The sequence below is a fragment of the Vidua chalybeata genome, chromosome 3, assembly GCF_026979565.1.
Source record: "Vidua chalybeata isolate OUT-0048 chromosome 3, bVidCha1 merged haplotype, whole genome shotgun sequence".
Lineage (NCBI taxonomy): Eukaryota > Metazoa > Chordata > Aves > Passeriformes > Viduidae > Vidua > Vidua chalybeata.
The window spans coordinates 3,469,518-3,479,106 of NC_071532.1; the positions used below are offsets into that span (position 1 = coordinate 3,469,518).

Here is a 9,589-nt window from a genome sequence, read left to right on the forward strand (position 1 = left end):
CTCAGCTAGGAACATGCCAAGAAATAAGAAGCAAGGGGTAAATGCCACATTTCTCTGGGACTGGGGTTTGTTTGTTTGTCTGCTTTTCAAACAACTGTCTTCCCACTTGCTGCTGTCTTCAGACCATTTCTTTACCCTTACCACCTGCCTTTGGTCTCTTCTTTATCAGGCAGCATCAGGCTCTTTCCTGTGATTCCTCTTGGGTTGCTGATGCCTTCCACTCTGCCTGTGCATCTCCCTTGCTGCTTTAAGCACAGTCTGCCCGTTCTCCACGAGCCAGCCCTGAGGCTGCCTGGCTGGCAGACTCCCTGTGTGATCCCAGGGCAGCCCAGCATCTCCCTGTGCTCCATGTCTCTGTGTAAAATGGGAAGAGCATCTCCTCTGAGTGCTGGGAGAATAAAACACTGCTAATGAGCCTGAGGCTCTTGGGCAGCCTGGGGAGGAAGTATCTGCCCAGAGGTGCCCCAAAAGGGCCAGAAGGGAGGAACAGGCCTACTGCTTTCCCCTGTGCCTGTGTCCTCTGTTTCTGCTGGGACTGTTTTTGCACTGGGTTTGTAGCTGTGTGTGGGTCTTCTGTGCAGAGGGATGCTCCCATGGGCCCTGCAGGAGCAGAAAGCTTTAAGGGAGAGGAAATAAATCCTCATCCCCAGCTCCCTGAGACCATCCAGGGATGAAGAGGTGGAGATGGCCATGGGGATGGATGTGGGGAAAGACCAATGCAAATGCAGGTTGTTGACCTGAGCAATTCAGGCATGGTACTAGGCAGGAGCTAGGCAGGTTGGGCTGGGCTGGGGGCTCACCCTGGCATGCTCCATCCACCTGTGTGACTGCTCCTGGCTGGGGAAGGGTGGTAGCACCTCCCAGCAGAGCCACGTCCAGAGGCACAGCTCTGGCAGGGCTGACTCTAGAGGGAGCTGGATGCTAGTGCCGAGCAGATTGGCCAACTTTTAGACCCCCAGACCTCAGGCAAGGGATTCTAAGCCCAGGTGTGTGCCAGGCCTTCTTTACCGATCTCAAACACAAGGTTAGCCACCCCTTCCTTCTCCTCAGACTCCCCCGCCTTCTCTGTCTCCTCAGGAGCTCTTTGCAGTACCAAATCTCACTTCTATTTGTAGCCAGGTTTCCTTAGGAAGCCAGGCACATGAAATCACAGTTTCCATGTCTGTCTGTCTGTTCACATCGCTCCCCCCTCTTTCCAATTTCAGTTGAAATCACCAGAGGGATAGAGATAACAGCAAAAGGCAAGTTCCTCCAAGGCTCCTGAAAGCAGCTGGAGAGATACCACTCACACCCTTGGCAAGGGAAAGCCCTTGGTCAGGGAGCTCAGCCCACAGAGGATGCCAGAGGATCAAGAGCACAGCAGCCTGCAGCAGCCCCAGGTGCAGCCAGGATCTGCACAGCTGTGTGCACCGGTGTCCAGGAGCTGGGAGCACGTGCAGATCCCAGCACTCTGAGCTTGGACAGAGCTCCAGGGTGTTCCCCGTGCCAGTCACAAGGAGAGCCACTGTCACTTGTGTTGTCTATGACCAACCTGTTGGTTGATTGTCCAATAATGCTTGGATCTTGTGGGGCACTGGGCTTTATTACAGGATGTAATTTTCATCTGGGTGCTGGAGAACAGGGGCTTTTTTTTCCCCTGTGAGCAGTCAGGACTGTATCCCCTCAAAGCCACAGCAAAAACCCAAATTCTGTTCCAGATGAAACACTAGAAAATTGCAACCCTGAACGCCCTGAGCATATCAGGACACTACAAAAGGCAGAGAAGTGGCTGTGCCTATACAGCATCATTTAAGGTGCTGTACAGGCTCCCAAGAGCAAGGACAGAAACCAAAGTTTGTGCCATGCCATGTGCAGCAGTGCCAGGAGAGAAGATGAGGCGCAGCCTGGGCAGGTATAGGACAGTGAACATTTAAGTTTCAGGAGCCACCCACAGCCAATAGATTACAAAAACCTTAGAGAAAGTGAGGGAAGGAGAAGCAAGCAAAGTTTCATCAGGTTAGAGCTGTGCTACTGCTGACACTCAGGGGTGCTGGACACAGAGAGTATGTCCAACCTCCTCTGGTATCTTGAATGCAAAGCCTGGTAGAGAAGAAGCTTTGACCAACGTGGCTCCTCAGCACTGACTTAGGAATTGTCCATGTCAACAGAGCTGGTGGGGGCGTAAGAGGAGTCAGACAGCTTTCCTGGAAGTTGGTGGTGGGGGTTCATGGCTTGGCTGGCAGGTAATGGTCGTAGAAATGTTACAGTATTTCCCTATTTGGCCTTAATGTGTGTGCTGGACAAGGGGCAAAGCTGCTATTGAAGACCCAGTCAGAAGGAAAAGGGGAGAAAGGAACAGGAAAGGATCACAAATGCCTTTTTTTTTGATCATAGCCATGTCCCCAGCCAAAGCCATATAGCACAGCTCTTTTTCTCCTGGATGCCACAACCACATCAATATGCAAGTGTCTCAGCTCCCCTCTTCTAAACAAAAGCACACCCCTTCTCTTTGCAATGGTGACAAAAAGCACCTGAATTCCTAGGCAGGTGCCAGGGGAGCACACAGAGAACCCCAGCCTCTCTCAGCCGTCATTTCCATTGCCTGACTTGTGAATTTGCAACATCTGGGACTGGAGGAATGAACAGGTTCCCGCAAAGCGCAAGCGAAAAGGAGCCCTGAAAGCACACGCTCGCACCCACACGCCCGTGACCTTGTGATTTTACTACAGCTTTCATTTTCAGGCTCCAGTCCTCCCTGGTGCTTGCTGCATTTCTGCAACATTTTGGCAGTTTGCTCTCGCCGTGGAGACAGAGCAGAGTGTGGAGTTGTTTTGCACGGCTCGGCGGGGAGGGAAGCAACAAGGCTGTGAATAAAGAATTAAACTCAAGATGACGGAAGAGCCCCAGCCATGCTTCCACCTAGACAAAGCCTACGTGATGAGCGCTGCTAAATGCCAGCCCTTAATAACGCACGCTGCTCGAGATGAAAACGGGAATTTCGGCGTGGCTGCAGGTGCCTCCGACCACTCACCTCGGGAAGCGTTTCAAGGCAGGGAAAGCAGCCCTGCCTGGAGGCACGCACAGCCCCGCCAGGCGGAGGCACCGCACCCCGCCGCGCCCGGGGGGATGTGCCCGAAAGCCCCCCGGGAAGGAGATTTTCCTCAGCCCCCCGCCCGACCCCACCTGCCCGACAATGCCCGCCTCTCGGGCTAGCGGGGAAGCGACCCCCGCCGCAGCCGCGCCTCCCGTCGCGACATGTCGCGATTGGCCGCCGGGGGAGGGCGGCGAGCCCCTTCGCCCGCCTAGAGGTGCCGCGGCTGGGTTGTAGAAAGCGTTCCCGGGTGTGTGTCGCGAGTGCGAGCATCCCACCCCCGCCTCCCCATCGGCTCCCGCACGGCTCCGGGTCCCCCACGCCGCCCCCCGGCAGCCTCCCCCGGCACTCGCATCGCGGTGCGGGGAGCAGCGGGAGGCTGGGCAGGGTCGGGGCGGGGGCCGGTGCCTGGCGGTCCTACCTGGCGGGCTGCGGGAGCGGGCGTCGCCGGGGCCGGCTCAGCAGCGGCGGGGCATCGCGGCGGGGCGGGCGGCGGAGCCCCGGTGCGCGGCTGCGGCGCGGCGGCGGGCGGGAGGGAGAGAGAGAGAGAGGGAGGGAGGGAGGGAGGGAGGGAGGGAGAAGGGAGGGAGGAAGGAAGGGAGGGATGGAGGGATGGATGGAGGGAGCGCGCGCACACACACACACACGGGGATGCGCTCAGCCGGCCCGCCCCGCAGGCAGCCTCCCCTCCCTCCGCATCCCTCCGCCGCGATGCGCGGGCAGCGAGGGACCCGCCGTCCCTCCTCCTGGGGAGCAGCTTCAGCCCTCCTCCTCGTCCTCCCGCTGCTGGAAATATTTCCCGAATTCCTCCTCGGATCGAGGGACTTTGAAAGGCAGGGCTGGTTGCGGACCCACCCCCAGCAGCCGTGCCCTCCCTGCTTGGGGCAGTCCCCAGCCCTGCTCTGCCTGCCCCCAGTCCTGCTCTGCCCTGCCCGGGACAGTCCCCATCCATGCCCTGCCTGCCTCCAGCACAGCCCAGCACAGCACAGCTCACCCCACCCTGGCCGGTCAGCTCCTGCCCACATCCCCCCGGCCGAGCTGCAGCCTGCCAGGGCGATCCTGAACCCATTTGCACCCTTCAGGAGGGAGAGAGCCCTGGGTTGCCCATGGCAGCTGTGGGGAGGCAGGAGGTCAGGAGCATCCCAAGGGGCCCTGGGTTGACATTCACCCCCTTCTCACATCCTCAGAGTTGTGGCCGGGGTCAGCAGGGGACATGGGGTGACAGGCACGGAGCATATGGGTCAGCTGGGACCCTGCTGGGAGCTGACCTCACATCTGGTAACTGGGTCAGCCCCTGAACCCCCAGAGCCTCCTGTCCCCACAGGAGGGTCCTCACGCTCAGGGAAGGCAGCAGCCTGGCACTGAAGGACTTGCTGCACCTCAGGCTGACCAAAGTGTCCTTCCTGTGGGCAATTCCCCTTTCACCATGCCTGAATGACTCCTCCACCCTTCGCTGGCTCCAGCAAGGAGCAGATGAACCCATTGTCCCACCCTCCAGGCAAAACTCTGTGACTTTGGGAACTTAAAATAGGACCAGAGCTAATAGCTCACACACTGGTGTGCAAGTACCCAGCGACCTTGATGAACCCTCTGTGCCCAGATCCTCAGGTGCAACAAGAACTCTGGGGAAGCAGAGACATTGTTTTAGCTCCTGCACCCTCTTACACCCTCTCCCTCTTGCCGTGTCAGCTCTGCCTGTAATTTTGGTCACCACTGGCAAGACAGCAACCTGGAATTTTACCTGTGAATTTCATGTGTGCTTTTTTACCTGCTTTCAAAAAATTTTTTTTGGGAAGATTTTTGCACCACCATGTCCTTCAGCAGAGATGGAAAACTAAATTTGTCTGTTCAACATGAGGGGTAAGACATGGACAGTGTCACAAAACTCCTTTGTGAAGTACTTTGTGATGAGCTGACCAACCAACAATCCAGCTATTTATAATTAGTGTTGCAGCAGTTATGGGTGTGATTTAGTTTTGGTCTCACTTTAAGTGCTTATTGCCTATATATGGAATGAAAGGCATTTCCATATAAGAATTTGGTTTAGAAAAAAACAGGATTTTGTGTCCCAATAGCTAGCTCCGATTTTCTGCCTCACCTCTTTTGATTTAAAACCCTTTAGAGGAGGGATAAGTTTGCATCTGGCCATGTGCTGTACTTTGGTGGTACTCAATTCTCCCAGCAGGGCCATTGATGTAAAATGAGCACAGCTAAATGTGTACAGCGTGCCCAGTGCTGTGCTGGGCTCAGGAGCTGAGCAGAGCAGTGGATGTGTATCAGTGGCATGTGCTTTGGCAGTGGCTGCAGGATGCAAGGCACTGCACAAGCTGGCATGGCAAAAGGATAGTGTGAGCAGGAGAAATTGCCATGGTTGCAGCAAGCACAATCCCTGCTGGTGCTTTTCATCCTGCACACTAAAATCCAATCACTGCACCAGTAGGCAGTGGAGCTCAAATTTTAGTCATGGAGTTGTCCCTAAAACTCCCTAATTCCCTCAGTAATGTTGCTGACCTACTTCCCAGCTCTTTCAGTGAATGCAGTACCCAACTCCTCTGGATCACCAAGACTGTGCTAATGGGCATCCACTGGTGAGCTGCCCTTTGAAGAGCCAGGCATGCCCACGGCTCCTCCAAACTCACCTCTCTCGGCAGCTCGCAGTGGTGTTCCTGTCTCCCAGTGCCTCCTGCTGAGACCCTCAGGAAGGCTGCCTCAGCTGCGGGATTTTTGTGGCATTCCAGGGGAGCTGAAGAAAACAAAGAGTTTGTCAGTGTTTGTGGGGATGCTCATTAGTCCATGAGCCCTTTGTACCCACCCAGCCCTAATGGCACTGGGACAGAAAAGGTGAAGCAGCACTATCCCCTCTGAACGTGAGAGCAGCTTTGATCTGGCTGCTTCAAAAGTGACTGGTTAGGAAGAATATCAGGCTGGGAGGCTTGGAGAAGATGTGCCCCACTCCCTGGTCCCTCACACACCCTTTTCCAGGCACATTTACATCTTCATTTCTTACAGTCTCCAAGACAAAGGTGGAGCTGGGCTCTGAAAGAAAGGGTGGAAGTCAGGGAGTGGGAGAGACAAAGTCCAGTTGCTGAGAGGAGATGCTGTGTTCCAGGACTGCTCCCCACTGCAGTGGCCACCCTGCTTCTTCTCAGCCAAGCTAGCTCAGGTGGTGGCTGTGACAGAATGGAGCTCCTCATGGGCTGTGAGATGTGCTGGGCCAGCTGAGTAAACGCTCCTGCGCTCTGCCTGACGCTCTAGGCAAAAACCCAACGAGACTGCTCATGCTGCTGACACAGCAAATTTTGTCACCGTGTGGGCACATCCATCCTTCAGCATTCCAGACTGCAGCCTGGACTGTGCTGGGAGAGGCAGCTGTTTGCTCCAGCTACCTCTGCCTACCTGTCACTCTTTGCAGGCACGCAAGTGAACACCTACCACTGCAGCCATGCTTACAACCACTGATTACTCGTCTCAAAATCATGGAGATTCTCATGCCAGTAGTAGCAAATGGCTCATTCATTCCCTCATTCATTCATGCCCACCCACAGCTCTCTCCGACAGCAGCCTGCATCTCTCTGCAGTTGCTGGAGGAGGTTTCTGGGTATTGTCTGCATGTGCAGAGCACAAAGGCAATTCCTCCTGGCAAAGAATGGGGTTAGTGGGCTGTGGAGCCTTGAGCACAGGACTGAATGGTGCAGGCCAATTCTCTGCCCAGTGCCTTGTGAAAAGAGACACCTGAACTGCTGCACAGTTTAGAGGAGGGGGTCACAAAGCCTCAGGCAATTTTTGCTTGAAAAAATTTCTGCCTTGTATTTCCTGTAAGAGACAAGAGGTCAGGGCAATGCTCAGCTCAGCCAAAGCATGTTCACCCCCGAGGAGCTGTCCTGCCACCCTTTCCTGTCCCTCTTTGGAACATCTTCTCAATGGAATGCTTTGGTCTCAGATGAAGCTGGGGGATAAGCAGTGAGCCTGCTTTGGCTGCTTAGCTCTGGTCACAGTTTTCCTCGAGTCCCTTGGGAGATGCCAGAGAGGTCCTGCAGAAGCAGGTGGGTTGTCACCTCTGCTTGCCATCCATCTGTCTTTGCTCCTTGCTGCAGCACACTTGAGCATGTGCTCCCTGAACATTCTCTGGCTCTCCTATGCATGTTCTTGGCAGAGACCTGGAGATCCCTGGAGAGTGGTGTTTCTAAAAAAGATGCTTAGAAGCATCGTTTCCAGCAATTTGAGCACTTCCTTTCACTGACACCTTCAAACCAGCCTTTGCTGTTAGGAGGATAAATCAGGCATTTAGGAATGAGGCAGATGGAGTGGGACACAGCAGTGAGTAGGAAGGGCAATTTTGTGTGCTGGACATCACTATATTTCTCTTTGAGCTCTCTAGGCAGTGCCTCCTTAACTGTTCCCAAGTCCCTGGTGCGGTCTGAGTCCCGCTGATCCCGTGGAGGTCTGATGGCATCACAGCTGTCCATCAGCCAGCCAGGGGGCTTGGATGTGAAAGGTATCTTCTCCCCTGGAAAACTGAGAGTACAGACTGCACCCCGGGGAGGAGGCAGTGCTCGATGGAATGTTTTGGTACACCTGTGAAAAATGGGTAGTGTGGGATTTGCTGTCACTCCCCTGCTCTGGGAGCCTGCAGAGGTAAATGGAGAAACCAAGCTTGTGCCACTGTAGAGCTTCCCCCCGGATATTTGCTCTGTGCTGTGTTTTATGTGTGTTTAAACAATAAATCCAGAACTCTGATTCGTGAGCATAGCATTTAACAGCTTGGGAGAGAGCTTTCCTGGAAGAAGCATTGACTGGCCAAATTTTGCAGAGCAGTGCTTACGTGTAACAGACACAAAAGTATATTTGCACTGGAAACCACCTGCTGCATGGGGGCTGAAAGAAGGAGTAGTTAGAGGGGCTGGACTTGAATTTAGGAAGCTTGGAAATGGGGAGAGTTGCACATATTTTGCAAACATCTATGCTGAAAAACAAGCCACACATTCTTCTCTTCAAATTCTGCTGCACAGTTGTACTTTTCTTTGTGGAACAAACTCGTCTTCTGGTCACCAGGCATGTACAGGAAAACTTCAATATGTGCACAGAATGACTTCAGCAGCTGGGCTTATTGTGAGAGGTGTACAAGGTGCAAACTGTCTCCTTACTCTTCTCAAAGGGGTGGAAACAAAAAAGCCTTCTGGCAGCTGTCAATTGTCTCACCAGCAGCACATGCTAATACCAGCATCTCACCTCCACTTCTCAGTAAAAACCAGCTCCTAGCTGGAGCCACTGAATCACTGCAAAATGAAGGACCAGATGTCCCCTGCTGAACTGGCTGTCCCTTAGCATCTTTCCCTAGCAAAACCGTGGCACCAGTGAAGCTTTGTTTTGCTGTTACAAGACTTCAGAGACTCAAAATGCAGATGCAAGGTTGACTGAAATTTGTTTCCCAGTGAAATCCATAGCCCAGTGACTCTGCTGCTTCCCTGCAAAGGGCCATGGAAGTGCAGTGTGCCAGCCTTGGGGCAGCACTGCCATCAAATAGGCACTAGCACTCTCCAGCTGACACTCCAGCCCCCTTCACCACCATTCCAAGGCCTGGAAAACTTTTGGTTGAAAAAAAAAAAAAAAAAATCCCCCATCAGTACAGAATTGTAAAGTAACAAATAACGTGTTCTCTGGATTTGTCTTCTGCTTTTGAGCCCTAGAGTTTGGTGCTTTCCGCTTTACTTGGCAACCAGAAGCAAGTTTAAAAAACCCTAAGAGTGCTGAAATAGTAATCACATGACTCCAGGAGCTGGGACTTCCAGAAAAACAGAAGTGCAAGTACCATGTGGCACCGTCTGGGAGCTGTGTCCTGCAAACTGGGGATTGTGAGGCTTCCCCAGCAGCTCTGGCCCTATTCCTCCTTTGATCCATGAGCAAGGCTCCCATAGTTACTGTTATGAATAAATTCAAGGTTTAATCATTTGTTTGTATGTTTAACCTTTTGTCTGTTTATTCCACAGTTTGAAAGTTTGCTTGAGTGTGTTCACTGATTCCACCCCTGTTCGTATTTTCCCTACCTGATGTGTTTGCCCCTATGTCGGGTTCACACTCCAGTTGTATTCCCCTAGTTTTGCTATATTTCCCTCGTGTTAACCCCTTTGTTAGAACCCCTTTATACCTAATAAGTTGAAGCCTCTTCGTCCCCTTCACGGCGACCGGTAACTCAACCGCCGCTCCCTGAGGTGACTTCCTGATTCCCAGGAGGCCTAGCGCACGCTGCATATTAATTACCAGGCCCCAGCAGAGGAATAAAACTGGACTCAGACCACAAACCAAAGTAGGGACTGCACAACAAATCCACATCTACAGGACAGGCAAGTCTCAAAGAATCAGAGAAAGCCTTCAACACCGGTCACCATCAGAGGGGTCCAAACTGAGTCACCACCTTAGACCAACGAGCCGTAAATCGAGTCTCTGGATGTATTCTGTGAGGGTGAAGACTCCGACCGGAGTAGCGGTGGCGTCTTAAACCCGTACCCCCGCCCCCTTAGG

General features: G+C 53.5%; 1 protein-coding gene across 3 annotated transcripts in view; it reads right to left on the reverse strand.

The window, feature by feature from the left end:
- SLC8A1 (solute carrier family 8 member A1) overlaps window positions 1-9,289 on the reverse strand; it is a 111,685-nt gene extending 102,396 nt beyond the window's left edge. For 2 of the 3 annotated variants that reach the window (XM_053937475.1, XM_053937473.1), the window contains exons 1-2: window positions 9,216-9,289; window positions 5,710-5,813 (exon numbers count right to left, since the gene is read on the reverse strand). The gene's annotated coding sequence lies outside the window, so the exon portion shown is untranslated. Of the gene's footprint in view, window positions 1-3,491; window positions 3,551-5,709; window positions 5,814-9,215 lie in introns of those variants that run through there. The other variant, XM_053937474.1, reaches the window with a different exon arrangement.
- Between the last annotated feature and the right edge of the window lie 300 nt (window positions 9,290-9,589).